The sequence below is a fragment of the Sus scrofa genome, chromosome 13 (genome assembly GCF_054392235.1).
Source record: "Sus scrofa isolate SSC_HxYL_T2T_F1_AM1 chromosome 13, Sscrofa_HxYL_maternal_Yorkshire_Landrace_v2.0, whole genome shotgun sequence".
Classification (NCBI taxonomy): domain Eukaryota; kingdom Metazoa; phylum Chordata; class Mammalia; order Artiodactyla; family Suidae; genus Sus; species Sus scrofa.
This window is the reverse complement of record NC_139395.1, coordinates 129,235,877-129,255,092: the sequence shown is the minus strand read 5'-3', so window position 1 is coordinate 129,255,092 and position 19,216 is coordinate 129,235,877.

Genomic DNA, 19,216 nt, shown 5'->3' with positions numbered 1-19,216 from the left:
AAGTAGGTATGATTTTATGATTGAATATCTAATGAAGATCCTCTATGAGGCAGGAGAAATGAATTGAGGCCAAATTTATAATTGGTAAAGAGGCAGCAGTCACTCATATTAGTCAGGATTGAAATGTTTGGTCTTTTTTATTTGTGGCTTAGATAGTGATTATATTTTCTATATTCAGCCATGGCTATGAGATAGTTCTTTTTTTGTCTTGATTTATCGATATCGCAGGGTGGCCTTGTCTGAGGTTGATGTTCTGTGAAAGTGTATTTGTTCAACAGAAGAGAACCAATATCAAGCTGTGACTACCAGGCCAACTTCCAGATGTCAAAAGTTTTTTTTTTTTTCCTCATTGTCATGATATGAAGGGCAGCATTGTGGAGTGGCAAGAACTCTGCACTGGAGTACATAACATTTGCATTACCATTCTCCTTCTTCTGTCAGTTGTGTGTCCTCAGATATGTGAACTAAAATGTCTGGGTCTTAGGGTTTAATTTACTTTAGGCAAAATTTCTGTGTATAATTCTCTGTAAAATTAGAGGGTTAAACTTGATGATTTCTAAAGTTGTTCCCATTTCTTACATTCTATAAATGAGAATTTTACTTTAAAACTAATAGAATTCCATTCTGAAATGTCGAATAAAATAATTCCATCAGGGAGTTTGGTTTATTATGTCTTTATATATAGGCTTTATGTTAAGAATAAAAGGTCTCTATGTTCTGTTTATAACTTCCTGAATCTCTGGGAATAAGTCAGTGAAGATAGCTGTCTTTTATTTCGTCCTTTCCAACAATGCCAATAATAATGCTTCTACTTCATTGAGTGGCTCTGAAAATAATAAAATTAATTTTTTCTTTTAATAGGAGAGATGGTGTATTACAAATAAATATTTTCATTTCTCTTACCTACATTGTCAATCAATATGTTTTACGGGAAATTCTTTATTTAGTATACTTTATGACTGAGTTTATGAATAAGACAAAGTGTTCAGAATTTTAGAATTATATTCTTTACTAGGATCCATGTTTTTGTCTTTTTCTTCTCTGTAACTACTCATTGCTAATAGAGCCTCACATTTTAGCAGTGAATCCTTTTAAAACAGTTCACACCTAGATAACCTAAAAAGAAAGCAGGCATTTGGTTTTGTTTGTTTTTTGCTTTGCTTTTTCCTGAAGGTTTTACTCTTTAGGAAAAGTCATTGAATACCTCTTGTCTCTATTATATGTGATATTTTGCTATGTTATAGTGTGAAATATTGTTACCAATCAACACGTCTTTATGTGTGTCAGTCTTCTTTGCATGATCCTCTAAATACATAACCCAAATATGTAAGTCAAATTATGTTTCCTTTTATGTATAAATCCTCATAAACGGCTCAGTCAGTGACTACAGAAAGTGCTGCCTCTGTGTCTAGTGTGGATCTTGGGCAGGTTGACAGATGGCTCTCCATGTCTCTGCTCTCAGGAGAATTATAGGCTGGATGTACACAGATACGGTGAAAGTTTGGCCTCTTAAGTAACCAGTAAGAATTTGTTTAGATTTATCTTTGTTCTTTTAACTTATAAAAATGATCAAAATGAGATAAGATTTACATACAGTTCTTTAATGAAAGAAACACATGGACATCTGATAACTTGACTACAAATATATTGGAAATGTAAATATAAAGTTTAGCATATGATTTTATTAAGTGCATATATGTTTACACTTTTTTCAGCATTCCAAGCTTAACTGGCTTCTTATTTAGAACAGGTTACCAACAAAAATATCAAAATATAGAAAGTTGATATGGGATGTGATGATGCTTATCCTTGGAAATTTATGGTTTGCTTCCTAGAAAAACCCTTCTGCATTATTTTTAGCCTCAAATATATTATCAGCTCAACAGAGATCTTGGCATTACAGGGAGCCAAAATGCACACAATTGTCCTTTCAAAGAGCTCTGTACCTTTGCAGTACTTTTTATAAAACTCTAAACATGTGACTGGCTTGTCCATTTTAGAATGTGGTTACTCATACACACATACACACATGCAGAAAGCCCTAGTTATAGATACATATCCAGATATAAATCATTTTACAGAGGATGTGAATTGAAGCACATCTTAAATGATGAAGATAAAAAGGAGAGAACATAGAGGTTTTGAGGGAGAAGAACTATATAAATGAAGGCACAGAATTAGGAGACTTAACCTCAAATATGGAGGATGGTGAAAAGACTAGCCTAGGAGGAATAAAGGTATGTGGGGAGAAACAAGAAATAAAGTCAGACAGTGAAGTAATATTAGTGTTTGGAGGAACTTCAAAGCTGTGTTTGATTTTATAGTATAAATATTACATTGTCATCACTCTTCTATGACCAAAATATTTTTACCATGAGGAAAAAAATTTCCTCAACTGCCAGAGAAAACATGAAATGTACAAATTCAAATATTCAAGCTGAGCACCAGCATGGCAAAGTACACACAGGGCAAAATTTTGAATGTGAGATTTTTAGTTTAAACTATTGTGAGAAATTTACTTAAAACACTCTAAATTTCAGCTTTCTCATCTCCTAAAACCAGGGTACAGTAATAATATTGTTTTTTATGGTATAATGTTCAAATTTTAAAAGCACATGTTAAAATACTTCATAAAATAATAATCATATTTATTTTATGTTATTTATTTTTCAATTAAAAACACTAAAACTCTAGATACAGTTTGATAATGGCCTGGACGGTGGAGATGACATGAAAAGAACTGCTTGGACCTGAAGAAATATAATTTTCTTTGTTCATGATGTGTAATGTCTAGGTTCTTTCCAGTTCTTTCATAGTTTTGCTCAGAGCTTCTTCCAGCTGCACAGGGACCTAGGAATCTGCAACTGCAGAAGCCAGTTGTCCAAAGCTATGCTGCTCTTTTTAACTGCAGTTTAGGGAGATAATAGATTGAATGGCAAGACTTGATAACTAAAGAGCATGAGAGAGAGAGAAACATCACAACCAGCTCTTTTCTTACTTAGAATTCCAGAAGAATAATGCTGCTGTAGGGAGGGAAAAAAGTGTAGGACATAGAAGCAGTTTGTATGTGTTTCATCTAATTCTGGATCTATCTAAACATATGAGATGTTCCTATGCTCGGGAAGTGCTGATAAATCAATCATATAACTCTCTTTTTCTCTTTAAATGGTTCATGACTAGATGTACTGAGTATCCTAGTGCATCCTGCAGTGAGGCTCTGGAATTAAGAGTTGAGAAAAGGAAGTCCCTTTTGTGGCTCAGTGGTAACGAAGTTGATTGCTGACCATGAGGATGTATGTTTGATCCCTGACCTTTCCCAGTGGGTAATGATCCTGTGCTGCTGTGGCTGTGGCATGGGCCTGCAGCTGCAGCTCCAATTCGACCCGTAGCCTGGGAACTTCCATATGCTGCACAAGAAGCCATTAAAAAAAAAGAAAAAAAAAAGAGTTAAGAAAAACAGCAGGATTTCTCTCTTCTGTCTATATTTCTGAAAGAATATTTTGATGTTCTTCAATAGAATATCCATAAGCCAAGAAAAAAAATCGTTTAAACTTTGGAGGATTCTTAACCGTTAGAAAAGAATCTAAGGAAAATAATGTGAGTGGTCTCCTTTCAATATCCAGACAAAATCCTTGCAGAAATAAGAGAGTTAAATAAAAAGACAATAATGGATAACAACATATTTCATCCTAAAGTATATTATCTCAGAGACCAAACAAGTTGCATAGATATATTTCATAAGTACTTATTCAAAGGAATTAAATTTGGGCTTCTATGTATTATTTAAATCATTGGGTAACTAATTCAATTAAGATGAAAACATTTCATAAACCTTTTAGTTTTAATAAAAATATCCTATTCTCTCCAAGTTTTTTGGTAAGTTTATGTCATCACTAATATTCTTAAAGAGTTTTATTTTATATTTGCTTCATACTTACTTGATAGCAGATCTACCAGAATTTCCATAATTGAGTTTTATCTTGAAAAATACACTTTTAATTTATGCTAACTCAGAAATGAGTGAATGAGTGATAGAAGAATTTGCTTTTGTAGGTAGGAAGCAATATTGTTAATTTCTCCTGAAGGACTAGTCCACCCTGCCAGAAATGGAGAAATAATTAACATGAAAAGATAAAGAATGCACACACCTGTTGTAAGTAATTTGCTAAAAGCTTTTTACTATCCAAAGCTGAATTCTTGGAATTAACAGAAAGAAAACAGGTTGTTTTTGAAGATAAGATCTAGATAAATAGTCAAGTAACCAAATATAACAGCAATATATAGTTTCATAAATTTGCTAGGATGTTTTATAGACTCAATAAAAATTCTGATTCCTCCTCATCTTTTATAAATATAGAGAAAATAATTCTTTTATACTTTTTACTTTATTTTCTCTATAGTTATCTCAGACAAAGTAGCCACCAAAACATTACCTGATCACCTACTGAGGATCTGATAGTTCACACAAAAGGATGTAAAGCTAATAAGAAACTTTAAAGGCTGAAGGAATTTAGGATTTTATCAAAGGCCCCCCAGTCCTAAATTCTACTAATTAATTTGTGTTTGCTAACAGGCTTTGATAGTAATAATGATTCAAAAATACAAGAAAATAGAGCTAATTTTTTTATCACCTTGCTTTATTTTTCTTAGTGATATATATCATACATGTAGTGTATATATACATGATATATGTTACACAGTAATATTACTTAGACTATTATTACTTCAAATATAATTATATAACACAAATATATGTTTGTATACACATACTTACAGATGTATGCATATAATTCTAAATAATATTACTAACTGTAAAATATACACCTCATGTCTCTTGAAAAATAAAGCATTTCAGATGACTGGGATTGCTAATGTTTCAGAAGTACTGTTTGTGATTATCAGTTTGCATGGAAGCCTTATGAAAAAAGTAGAGCCCCAGAATTAAAAGAAGGGACAAATAGGATTCTTTCTTTCTTCCTGCTGGTCATTTGCTCAAACCATGCTTCTACTGACCTAAAACAGACTGGTTGCCAGACATTTCTCCAGCAAAGATAGGTTTATTCAGAATCAGTAGAGAATGACAATTCATGATCTGCAACCATGGGAAGCTAATGCACATTAAGGGCCAGAGAACACTTTTATGGCAAGGAAAAGGAAGTTGGGAGGACAATAGTAAACAGTTAGTAGCTTTTCACTGGCTGAGTCCTTGCCAGGAAAGAAGAGCAGACTTTCTTCTTCCTATTGGGATCTGCTATGTCACAAGGCCTGAAACATCCCAATTTTGTCATCCCATTCTATTCCATGTAAGGTTTCTCTTTATTGTTTTTTTTTTTTTTTTTTTTGTTTTTTTTTTTCATTTCCTTTCTCCTGCCTTCAACTACTTCCAACAGTAAATGTCAGATTCACTTTTTTCCCCCTCCTATTGCCCTACTCAAAAGCAGGTGGATGTGGGAGTTCCCATCATGGCTCAGCTGTTAGCAAACCCAACTAGCATCCATGAGGACATGGGTTCAATCCCTGGCCTCACTCAGTGGGTTGAGGATCCGGGATTGGCATTGCCATGAGCTGTGGTGTAGGTCACAGATGAGGCTCAGATCCAGTGTTTCATGGCTCTGGCGTAGGCCAGCGGCTACTGTTTCAATTTGACTCCTAGCCTGGGAACCTCCATATGCCTCAACTGTGGCCCTAAAAGACAAAAAAGACAAAATAAATAAATAAATAAATACAAAATACAAAATACAAAGAGAGAGAGAAAAGAAAAAAAAAAGTAGGTGGAAGTGGAATGGGGAGGGTACAAATTCCCCCCCTTATAATTTATAATATACAATTACTGCTTCCTTCCCAAAATGTAACCACAAATGTGCAAAAGCACATTATATAACAACCTCAGAAGAAAAAGAAACAAAACAAAATATATTTGTAACCCTCAGAAATGTGATAAAACATGACCTTTAATAGTATATGGGAAGAGTAAGTGAAATTTGAAATATGATGCAGTTTCTTCCATAGCTTCAAAACCATCAAAACAGCATTTTATAGTTGTTATTTAGGTGGAAAGGGAAAAGCCAAGATAAGCCATGTATAATTTACCATGGCAGATTGTGTGCTGTCTCCCCACCACAGCAACCAACCATTTGAGTAACACTATATGCTCTCTACACCTAACAACACTCTCCCCTTCCCTCTCCTTCTCTGAGTAGCTAGGCAATTGTTCTAACTGTGGGAATGGTGCTCACTTTCCAGTAGGCATTGCCTTTCCTTGATATCTTTACAATATTGGATATGCCTTTATAGAATAACCTACTACATATCCAAAGAGAAAATGTTTGAAAATTTTTCACTTTATGGAATATAATCAGGCTATAATTTACTTTCTCAGGCATGGTTTATTCAAGTCTGTGTCTCTATTATATAGTACAGTATCTCAGGTCTTATTTAATGACTCTTCTCCCAATCTATTCAACATGTACTTGTACAAACAATGTAGGTATCCAGTATTTTAAATGATCTGATTACAAATAAAATTAAATTTAAAAATTTTATAATTACCCTTCAATATGAGTTGATGCTAGGAGGTAACAAGTTATTATCAAAAACTGCTGAGTAATGACAAATGATAAAACAGCAACTTTTAGCCCAATACTCTTCATTGTGTAGTTTCACTTAATAATGTGTTATTAATCTAACACAAACTTAGTGTCTGGTTAATTTCATATTTTCATGCAAAATTTATGTATACATACATTTAGTTGAAAAGTATATATAACTTTTTAATACTTGGTACTAAGATCAATTGTTGATTTTATTAAATTGATTAAACATTAAATAATTTTATATTTGATTTTAATCATTATACACAGTATAAACAATTGAACAGCAAATATATATTTTGAGTAATATTTTGTAAAGGACATTTTTAGGTTAATGAATATTAAAAATGACTAGGAAGGTAATATGAATGAAGCTTAAAAGCCTAGAGATAATTTAGCTTTGAAAATGCATCTCTCATTTAAAAGGTATCTAACTCATTTCAAAGAGGAAAAGGATATCAAGTTTGTCTTCTAAAAAGGATCATTATCCAAATAGAATAAAATATAATTCTTCACCTGAAATTCCAACTTTTAATTTTATGCAAAATATATCTATTGAATCTCCAAAAACCCACTTAGTAAGAGCAATATCACATTGAACAGTACTGAACTTAATTGCCCCTACCCACTGCATACAGAAAACTATAGTATTTAACTAGCACAAATACTCTTGATTACACGATAAGGGAAGCAAAATAATGTTTATTGATTGTTGCCAAGCACTCACCTTTCTTTTTTTTTTCAATGACTTTTATTTTCTCCATTATAGTTGCTTTACAGTGTTCTGTCAATTTCTACAGTACAGCAAAGTGACCCAATTATAGATATATTCACTTTTTAACATTATCCTCCATCATGTATCAATTCAAGTGATTAGATATAGTTCCCTGTGCTATACAGCAGCCTATCATTTCTAAACCATTCCAAATGCCACAGTTTGCATCTATTAACCTCAAACTTCCAGTCCATCCCACTCTCTCCCCCTCCCCATTGGAAACCACAAGTCTGTTCTCCATCTGCATGAGTTTCTTTTCTGTGGAAAGGTTCATTTGTGACATATATTAGATTCAAGACGTAAGTGATAGCATATGGTTTTTATCTTTCTCTTTCTGAGTTACCTCAATGTGAGAGTCTCTAATTCCATCCACGTGGCTGCAAATGACATTATTTTGTTCTTTTAGATGGTTGAGTAGTATTCCATTATATATATATATAACAACTTCTTAATCCATTCATCTGTTGGTGGACATTTAGGTTGTTTCTATGTCTTGGATATTGTGAATAGTGTTGCAATGAACATATAGGCTCACGTATCTTTTTCAATGAAAGTTTTGTCCAGATATATGCCCAAGAGTGGGATTTCTGGGTCATATGGTAGTTCTATATTTAGTTTTCCAAGGTACTTCCATACTGTTTTCCATAGTGGTTGTACCAACTTACATTCCCACCAACAGTGTAGGAGGATACCCTTTTCTCCACACCCTCTCCAGCATTTGTTATTTGTTGCCTTGTAAATGACGGCCATTCTGACTGGCGTGAGGTGGTACCTCATTGTGGTTTTGATTTGCATTTCTCTAATAATCAGGGATGTTGAACATTTTTTCACGTGCTTGTTGGCCGTCTATATATCTTCTTTGGAGAAATATCCATTCAGATCTTTTGCCTTTTTTTTTTTCAATTGGGTTATTAGTTTTTTTGCTGTTGAACTATATAACTTGTTTATATATTTTAGAGATTAATCCCTTGTTTTTGTATCATTTGAAACTCTTTTCTTCCATTCTGTAGGTTATCTTCCTGTTTTTTTTTTTTTTTTAAATGGTTTCCTTTGCCGTGCAAAAGCTTGTCAGTTTGTTTAGGTCCCATTTGTTTATTTTTTGCTTTTATTTCTATTTCTTTGGGAGTATGACCTAAGAAAACATTTGTACGGTTGATGTCAGAGAATGCGTTGCCTATGTTTTCTTCTAGGAGTTTGATTGTGCCTTGTCTTATGTTTAAATCTTTAAGCCATTTTGAGTTTATTTTTGTGCTTTGTGTGAGGGTATGTTCCAGTTTCATTGATTTACATATGACTGTCCAGTTTTCCCAGCAAGACTTGCTGAAAAGACTATCTTTTTCCCATTTTATATTCTTGTATCCTTTGTCGAATATTAATTGACTGTAGGTATTTCTGGGTACCTATTCTGGGTTCTCTATTCTGTTTCATTGGTCTGTATGTCTGTTTTGATACCAGTAGCATGCTGTCTTGACTACTGTAGTTTTGTAATATTGCTTGAAGCCTGGGAGAGTTATGACTCCTGCTTGTTTTTGTTTGTTCTAGTTCTATGAAAAATGTCATGGGTAATTTGATAGTGATTGCATTGAATCTGTAGATTGCTTTGGGTGGTATGGCCATTATATTAATTTTTCCTAACACAGGAGCATGGAATATCTTTCCATTTCTTTTAATCCTCTTTAATTTCCTTGATTATTGTTTTATAGTTCTCAGCATATAAGTCTTTCACTTCCTTGATCAGGTTTATTCCTAGGTATTTAAATGTTTTGTGTGTGATTAAATTGTCACTAGGCAGATGACATGATACTATATATATATAAAACCCTAAGGACTCCACACAAAAACTACTCAAATTGATCAATACAGTCAGAAAAGTAGCAGGATATAAGATTAATATTCAGAAATTGGTTGCATTTCTGTGTACTAACAGTGAACTATTAGAAAAAGAATATAAAAATTCAATACCTTTAAAAATCTTACCTATTGTTTCATCTCCTTAAAACAAGTTTGCCAAGTACATATTACTTTACACATAAAAAGAAAACATCTGAGATTCAGAAAGAGTGTATCATTTGCCTAATGGCACAAAACTATTATATGGCTACCTATTAGCAAATCTGTGCCTGCCTAGCTATAAACCCTGACTTATCCCCAATGTACTAGCTCATTCCTGATGTAGTTAATCATGCAGTATCAAGAAATTTTCTTTAACTTTCTTATACTGGTTTTCTTTTCAAGTGGGTTATAAGACCCTCAATAGCATAGAGCTTGGGATTCCAAAAGAGTGAACTTTGAAGTGTGGAATTTGAATTTTAAATATCAGTTACTAGAAATTAGGAAATTTCCATGAGCCTCATTTTACTGATCCATAAAATGGAATTGTGATATTATCTTGATGAATTGTGAGTTCAGTTGCCCCTATGTGTCTGTGGGGTCCACATCAACAGATTCAACTAAACTTGGATTGGATTGGTTGAATCCTCAGATTCAGAACACATGGTTATTAAGGGCCAGTGGTACTGAGTCATTTTATGTAAGAGACTTGAGCTTCCAAGAATTTTTGTATCTGCAAGGACCTGGAACCAGTCTCATACAGATACTGAGGGAAGACTGTATTACTGAATATGAGTATTTAATTGGATATTTAATAGACATTTACTGCCAATACAGACCAATTCTATATTATTTCTTATTCATATTTTATTTTACTTTTATTTCTCATTGAATCTATCCCCTACCCCAGGATTCATTTTAGTTATTTTCTAGAAAATATTTTCCCAAGATGTTTGATCTTACCTGTGGTCTCATAGCTTCAAATATATTTCTAGATTCTCTGAGTTCCAGACTTCTTGTATTCAACTACCTACTTAAAATTGCCACTTGAATATCTAATTGATATATCAGAAATAATACAACTGACATAGCCATCTTCATTACTGGGTCTGTAATCTAATTCTACCACAGCATTTGCCAACCTCAGTGAATTATACTTCTATCCATCCACCTGTTCAGACAATAGCCTAAGAGTCATCATGATTCCTTCATTTTACTCATGGTCTCAGGCATCCTACCTACCCAGTAGCAAGTCTTTTTTGCCTGCTGGCAAAATTTATATTTCCCTTCATCCATTCTCTCTACTTTTATTATTATTATAATTGGTCATCTATGATCTGTATGGCCATAGTATTTCCCTAACCAGTCTGTTCCTTCTAATAGCACACTTGTTACCTGTTGGGTCCACACAGAGCCAGAAGTATATTTTAAAGGTAGAAAGTACATGATCTCACTCCGGTGGCTTCTCATTGTAAGAAGAAAAATCTAGACTTCTTATCCTGCCCTACCAGTCTCTGTATGTCAAGATTTCTGCCTAATTTCTCCCCTATTATATTTCAGCAACACTGTTTTGGGGGATATTGAGTAACTGTATTCATTTTTGCCTTCGGTATTGAACACTTACTACCATCTTTAACTGGAACACTCTTTGAAGTTCTCTCCAACTCTTTGTAGAACAAGGTTTCTTCTTATACTGTAGGTCTCAAATCCATATTAACTCTTTAATCCTTTCTCCATGATGCCATCAAATGTGTGGCTTACATGAGATCATTTCTAACATCACCCTGCTTTATTTCATCCCTAATATTTATTGCTATTGGGTTATTTATTTTCCACTTGTGTATGTTATTTTAATATAAAATAGTACACAGTTTATGAGGGCAAAGATCCTTTATGTCTTATTCACTGCCATATTGTCAGGTGCCTAGTACATTACCTGGTACATACTGGTTCTCAATGAATATTTGTTGAGTGAATGAATAGATTGATGAAAAGAAGTTATATCCATTCATATATGGCCAATGGAGTGTAAAAACCCTAACCAGCCAAGTTAGGATAAACAGAAATCAGATAATGGAGACAGGTGTCTACAAACTCTATGTGGCCTATGTTTATCAGTGGTTGAAACGTAGCATAGAATTATGAACTACCTCTTCAGGAATTCTTCAGAGTGATTTGTTTCCAATTATCAAGACATTTTTGAGGACTAGGTGATGACAACTTGTATTGAAGTATAATAAATTAGACTTCCACATAATTCTGTTCAGGTAATCATTAAATTAACTGAGATACACTATTTCTTTCCACAAAATCTCAATATGAAATTCAAATCTATTATCAAGTGTGGCTAAATTATTCTTTATAGTTGTTGTATAGTAGTATTTACTGAAGATAAAACCATCAAGAGACATCAAAATAACCATCATGGTGTCGTCTTCTTTATAATGTGTACTTGTCACTCCAACTGGAATAGGTACAGCCGGGGTTGCTACATTGCTCAGCTTCAAGAGTACCTTGTATTGTCTACCCTCTAGAGGTATGTAATGAGACAGCTCTGGCAATGCTTGTAGCAGAGTTTCATCTTGGCCATAGTGCATCAATTAGCATGTTGTGGTTTTGTTTCCAACTATGCTTGCCAAAATTATTGCCCAACAGTCATATATCAAATGTGGTTGTTATTGACTGACATAATTAATTTCCATGTTCTATTTCATGTAGGGAGGGCACATAAAAGAGAAATCTATTATGATCCATGAAGAAGCATACCATTAAGAGTATAGAATTGAGCTGAGTCAAATTTTTTAGACTAAAACATTTTATTTCCCTAAAGAAATGTCTTCAAGTGACAGAATGAGGCAGAATGAAAGTTGAATTGGTAAAAAAAGATGACTTTCATTTGGTCTTAGTATGCATTGACTACTATATTACTTTAAGTAACTCCCCCAAACAGCTGTGCAGTGTGACATAAATTCTAATCAAACCAGTAAGAAGAAATGAAAGAGATGACACATCCTCTGATAGTCCTTGAGCTTTGCTTCACTTCACTATCCCAGACTGGAATCAACCTCTTTTTCTCTGAACTCCAATGATAATTAGCTTGTACCTTTCTAGAGTACAACTTGTCACATTTCAAATTGTGGTATGGTCAGTAGTACTCATGTCTTCCATCTCACACAAGCTTATAAACTCTTCAAGGGTATGATCTATCTGAGCTTTATTTTTCTATTTCTTAAGGATATTAATAATATACCATAGCACTGTCTTTCAAAGTTTGTCAATAATGAAACTAAAATTGCTTGTTTTAAGTGTTCATGAGACATTTCTTAAGTTATCAAAATGGTCTGCTTATCAAAAGGCAGAAATGTAAGGGAGAGGAAGGAAGGCAAAAAGGAATGAAGAAAGGAAGTAAGGAGATGAAAGAGGAAGGAATAACTCCTAGTTAGAATTACTTTTTAGACAAGAAGTCTTTGATCTAAGGAGTTTAGCTAAAAGGTAAATTTCTTCCTCATATTTTCAAATCTTTAATTTGTTTTAAGTCCACTGAAGGTAGGAACACCAAATATCCAGACACCAAGAAACTGCTTTCATCAACAAGGTGACAGCTTGCTCCTAATGTTTAGGCAATTAAAAGATCTAACTGGGAGGCACTGCTTTTGCCAACATAAAAGTCTTCTGCTTCGGTGACTCTGCCACATATTCCAGTCCCCTGACATGCATCCCATTGATCTCTTAAGAGTAGCAATTAACTCCAGGTGTCTCTTTGGGCAAAGCATATTCCTGGCTCATTTGTAAAATTGCATGTTTTCTAACAACTCTCTGCTTTCCACATTCAAAGGAAGTGCATTTAACTTTTAATGATGCAGTATGCTCTGAATCCAAGTTTTCTCTATCAAATGTTTGCTACAACTCTCCAGTATCTCTCAGGGCTTACATGGGTGACCTCAGACAAGTCTTTCAGCCTCATTTTTTTCTCTTTTGAATGAGATAACAATCGTGCTGCTATCTGCCTTACCAGGATACTGGTGAGGGGAAAGGAGAAGAAGGAAATAAAATACTTCAAAAGTCACAAATATAGATATAAGGTCCTAGAAGAAAAGAGGTAGGCTCTCTAAAGGGCACTGCATTTTACTGACAAATATTCAGTACTGTCCCATGTTCATAGCCAGTAACTTTGCCTAAATTGTTGGGAAGGAAGATATGAATAAAGCATCTAGGAGAAAATATGAGAAAATAGGAGTACAAAAAAATCAAAGTATTTACATTATTTTCCCTTCTTCAAGATTAGAAACAAAGTAAGAGTTTAGTGTATTTTTAATCTGGGCTGTAGAAAAGCACAAAAGGAATTAAGAGTAACTCAGGTTAAGTAGAAAGAAGGAAGGAAGGACTGAAGGAAGGAAAGAAAGGAAGAAAAAAAGAAAAAGAAAAGAAAGTTTTAAGTTCATTCTAAGGTTGCTTTCATTTTCTTTGTTTTCCTATCATAATTTTTATACAGTAATTATAACCAAAAAGTAATTATTTAGCTATGAGCAAAGAATCAAAGGGAAAAAAAAAATATTCCGCAGGTTTGTTGTTGTTGTTTTTGTTGTTTTTACAGCTGCACCTACAGCATATGGAAGTTCCAGACCCAGGGGTCTAATCAGAGCTGCAGCTGAGGCCTGTGCCACAGCCACAGTAACGCAGGATCTGAGCTGCATCTGTGACCCATTCTGCAGCTTGCAGCAAACAACGCCAGATCTTTAACCCACTGAGCGAGGCCAGGGGTGGAACCCACATCCTCACAGAGATAACAGTGGATCTTTAACCTGTTGAGCAACAACAGAAGCTCCATCCTTAGTTTCAAAATAGCAAGAATGTAGATTTCCAATGTGTATACTTTCTCTAGTGTATTTTCTATTTATTATCCCCAAATTCCCTTGTGTCATTTGTAGTTTAATATGGACCAAAGAAAATAACACATTTTTGAATAATATTTTCCTAAGAAATGAGAGTTTCAAGGAATTAGATTCTGTCATACCACATAATATTTTTTCACAGGTGAGATCAGAAGGACAGTTTCTGGTTTAATGCCTTAAAAATGATTTAAACCACCCAATAAACCCCAATATTTCATTATTCCTCTTGTTAGATTTACTAGTTGAACAGTAACACAGGAAAGCAACACAGTTTCAATAAGGAAGAATACTTCTGAATTCTTAACTTCTAAGATATTTTGTTTGAGAAAATTATTATCTACTTCAATAATTTACTTCATTTCACATTCTTTATTGCAGTGATTTTGATTTTAAGAAATATAAATTACAAAAAGGAAGCACAATCACTTTAATTGAATAGGATTTCTTAAAGTAATTTTTTTTCCCTGATGCATTACAGACAAATTATGTTCCCCCAATGGCAGTCTTTTCCAGTTTGTCAGTACAAGTACCTGTATGACTTCAAAGGGAGACAATAGACCTCCAATTAAGAAAATAAATTCATGCAACTAAAAATCAATGGTTTCTTAGAAAGTTTTGTAACCAGTAGCATGAAAAATGAATTAATATTAGTGATGCTCAGAAAGAATTTTTTAGAAGATAAACGCATCTATGATGGTAAACTCAAACTAAGAACCTGGTTAATCTTACTTCAACCACTTAGAGCCTATTTTCAGAGGGAAGATAAATCCACATAGTCTAGTCTCCTAGATTAATGTGCTGTATTCTGGAAATTCATAACTCCTATTCTCCCAGGTCCTGGCTAAATGATCTGTTTCCTGTGCTTTCAGAAATCAAAATTCTGCTTAGGTCAAGATTAAAAAGCTTGTACTTTGCTTCTTGTTACCTTTTGCATTTCAATTTATCTCTTTAAAGGAAAATGACATGTCTTTTTTTGGTATCAGGCTACATCAAAACTAACGACTTCCTACCTCAGGGCAGGGTGAGATCCAGCTCAGAAGGCAAGTAGTATGACAGAAGGAAGAGTGACAGACACCTTCGGCATGAATTTTTAAGCATTCTTTGGTTTCAAAGGATGCTAATGGGATAAAAAGATTGAAAAACCCCTGAAGTTAAGTTCAGAAAGAAGATAAAAAAAATATTTCTAAAACCAATACTTTCTTTGAGTAACAGGAAATAGAATATTAATTTTAATTATTGTATAGTATTAAAATAATAAATATATTATAATTTATCTTTGCTAAGAAATAGAGTAGTATAATAAGTATGGCATTAATGGAGTTAACTCTTATTAGTTTATTATGTTTTATTCATTTATGTGGCAATTATTTATCAAGTGTTTACTGTAAGAATAAAAGTTGCTGGTGTTTACTATGAGCTTACTTTGTTCCAGGCATTGCTCTAAGCATTTTTTGAAATGAATTAACTCATTCTGTCCTCTTAGTGATCTGTGAGATCAGTATGTTTTGAACACCATTTTTTCAGATAAGGAAACAGAAGCAGGAAGAAGTAATTAGTTTTAAATCACATATATAGTTAATGCAGAGACTGAATTCTTTGTTTTCATCTTTTTAAAATTGAAGTATAGTTGATTTACAATATCATATTATTTTCAGGCATATAGCACAGTGATTCAGTCATATATATATTTTTTTTTTTCAGATTATTTTCCATTATAGATTCTTACAAAATACTGGTTACAGTTCCCTGTGCTATGTAGTATGTCCTTGTTAGTTATCTATTTTATATGTAACAGTTCATATATATTAATTTTAATGACAGAGCCCAGGTTCTAATCCAAGTAGTCTGGCTCTAAAGTTCACCGCATATTTACTATATAGAAATAGTGATAGAGAATATACTTGCTCCACTTTCAAAGAGCCTAAACTCTAGAAAGGAGTTAAAGTGGTTTGCAAATGTGTAATAGCCAGTAGGAAGTCTCAGGGATACAGAAGAGGGGGCAGCAAGCTGATGTCAAAATCAATATTGCCTTCAAGAGGCTCACATTCTCCTCAAGGATAAGAAAGGGAATGTCAATAAATGTAGATACATAAACAATTGAACCACAGAAAGTGTAAATATTATTTTAGCATTATGTAGCAATCCTAGTCGAAGCACAGGAAAGGAGGCAGCCAATTCCCCAACAGGTGTAGAGAAGAATAGAAAAAGATATCCTAGGCCTTCAAAGAAATGTAGATGATTCCCAAGTAACTGATGGCACATGAGGCAAAGGGAAAAGTCAATAAAAGTGAGTACTAAGAAGAAATAAATATGTTGGATGGAACATGAGGTAGCCAGGCATGTCTGTGAATAGCAGGGATTTCAACTGGCTGGATCATGGACGATGGGGTGAACATCTACATCAATGTAAAAACTCAACCTGTAGAAAAGAAGATGATTAAGGGAAAGGAATAGATGAAATTCTGTTTTACTTTTCTTCTATGAAAATCTTCAGCCAATCACAACCTCTTTTTATAAAAGAAAATAAGGAATTTGTCAAAACATGAGTCTTTGGCAAGTAGAGACAACTATGGAGGCACACTCTCTGATATATAATTTATTCAATCATTTATTCATTTATTCAGCCATTTAGTCTTTCCAAACTAATTGGGGTCACCCATTATGGTCAAGGCAGTGTGCAAGGAACCTTAAGGGACATAAAGATAAATAATGAACAGGATGTGTCCTGTATTCAACTAACACATTGTAGGCACAGCTATGGCATATTGGCTCATCTCCATTCTGAATCGTTGGTGCCCATGCAGAACTAGTTGTTAAGTATTTTGCATATAAATCCTACTTGTAGGTAAGTTAATGTATACAGTGGTGTACTGAAGCCTGTCTATGGAATGTTGTAATGACCCATTGCACATTTTTAAGATTTATGCGAGTTGTTAAACACAGCCATTATTCAAATAATAGAAATTTACAATTAAATAAATTATATTAAAAATAAAATACTTGTCTCATTACTTTTTAAAAATATAACTTGCTATTTTCTATACTTTTGAAGTTGTAATTATATATTATTTAGGAAATATTACATAAGATGCACTACATCCGATGCATCTCTTCCTAATTTTGCATTTAGAGATCAGTTTCATATCTAAAAATAACCATGGTAGGATTATTTACATCATGGAAATAAATCTATAAATGAGAATTACACAACCCCCCCAGCCTATGATTATTAAACACTGACCATCACACCACTGCTCATCCATAAAAGAGCAGTATGAAGTTTGTCACCAGGCACTCTTACCTGCTTGAATTGGAGTTATTGGTACCCCAACTTATCTGCAGAAATCAGAGCTCAAGCTCTCCAATCATTTACTAGTAATATCAGTAAGTCTAGAACCAACTCTAATGCCCAGTCTACCATATATCCTGAGTTTTCTGCCATAATGATTTTCAATCCTGGCTGCAAATTGGAATCGACTAGAGAAAGAGCTTAGAAAAATTTCCAGTGTCTAGGTCTCTCTCAGCATTTGAATCAGATAATCTACCAATAACAGTTGAGCATTTGTGCTTTTTAAAAAATGTAGACTCCCAATGTAACTGCAGCTGTGCAGCCAAGGCTGAGAAATTGCCCAGAACTTAGAAGAAATGTGTGCATTGCTGGAGTGAGTCTCTCTGTTGTTAGGAGAGAATAAATTTCCCACAAAGTAAGTATAGGAGATAAGCAGATGGTTTTTAGAAACCAGACCAGAAGACATGCTTAAACAATGGTAAAGCCAGTGTTTTATGCTAACTGTACCATCACTCCTTTTTCCTTAGCCAGGAATAATACTGTTGTCATAAAACTCTTTGTTCAGTTCGTGGCCACTGACACCTCCCTAGGTTATAGACTAAGTTAGGGCAACTAGGTCAAAATGTACAGAGCAACCATTCATCCTTAGAAGCCAAATATAATAACCACCTCTATGCTGTCTATAAAGGCACCTATTACCCAATGCTCCCTCAAGGCCAACCTGATTGATTCCTTTGTTGTATGCTTATGACATATCCTCCATCCCTCTTTTAGGGCTTATTGTGCTGTATCATGTTTTGTCAGGGCAAATTGTTTTTTGTTGTTGTTGTTATATCTTGTGTTCCCTGAGAACGAACACAGTGTAGTATTTATCCTTGCATCTCCAGAACCTGGAATAGTGCTTTGACATATATTTGGCATCCAATAATATGTGTTAGATTGAATCAAACTGAATTGCTATTACCACAGGTAGAGACTGTCAGTGTTTGGCACATTGTAGGCACAATCAGTTTTTAAATGAGTATTTTGTGTATAATTACTTACATTTTTAACAACATTATTTAAGCTGGGAAAGAATCATTGGAGATAGTAGTTTGCTTTAATGAGACAGGGGCATTTCTGGCTACAGAAATTACCTAGTGGATTTTGTTGACAGCATTAAGGGATGGCAATTCCTTTTCATAATTATATGATGGTTAGAGAAGAGTTGGATAAATATAGAGAATCATAACATTAGGATGCAGAAAAACATGAGCCAACTAAGAATCTGATAGAAAAATATATGTAACTAGGTTTTTTAAAAAGAAGGTAATACATGGAGAATCAAACCAAAGAAATAAAAAGCTCACTTCCAATTAGTAATACAATTCAGTGTTCCACAATGGACAAGGTACCAAAGTATTTTGAGGTTTAGTTTAGGTAATCCTTAGAATGACTTAGCAGTACATTTGTGGAATGTAAATTCAGTACACAAAGTGTAAGTAGAATCTAGGAAAGGGATGTAATCCTAATAAGTATTAAGATGCTAGACATAACACTCAAAATCATATAGAACTAAATTCAAATATATTTGAGCCACAGGTGTTAATCTCTCCAAGATTAAGAAGCTTTTCATTGGAAAAGAAAAGCATAATAAATATACTGCTTGAATATCTGGGCCAATCCTAACTCAAGTGTTGTAAATAATCTATAGTAAATAAGGTGAGGTATGGCTAGAATCCTCAGAATATTGCTATTCTTTCTTCTCTAAATTTTTAGTCATGTGCTTCTCCAGAATTTCTTTTGGAAGTTTAGTAGCTCCAATCAACATCAACATAACATGTGCTTAAGTGGAAAATTC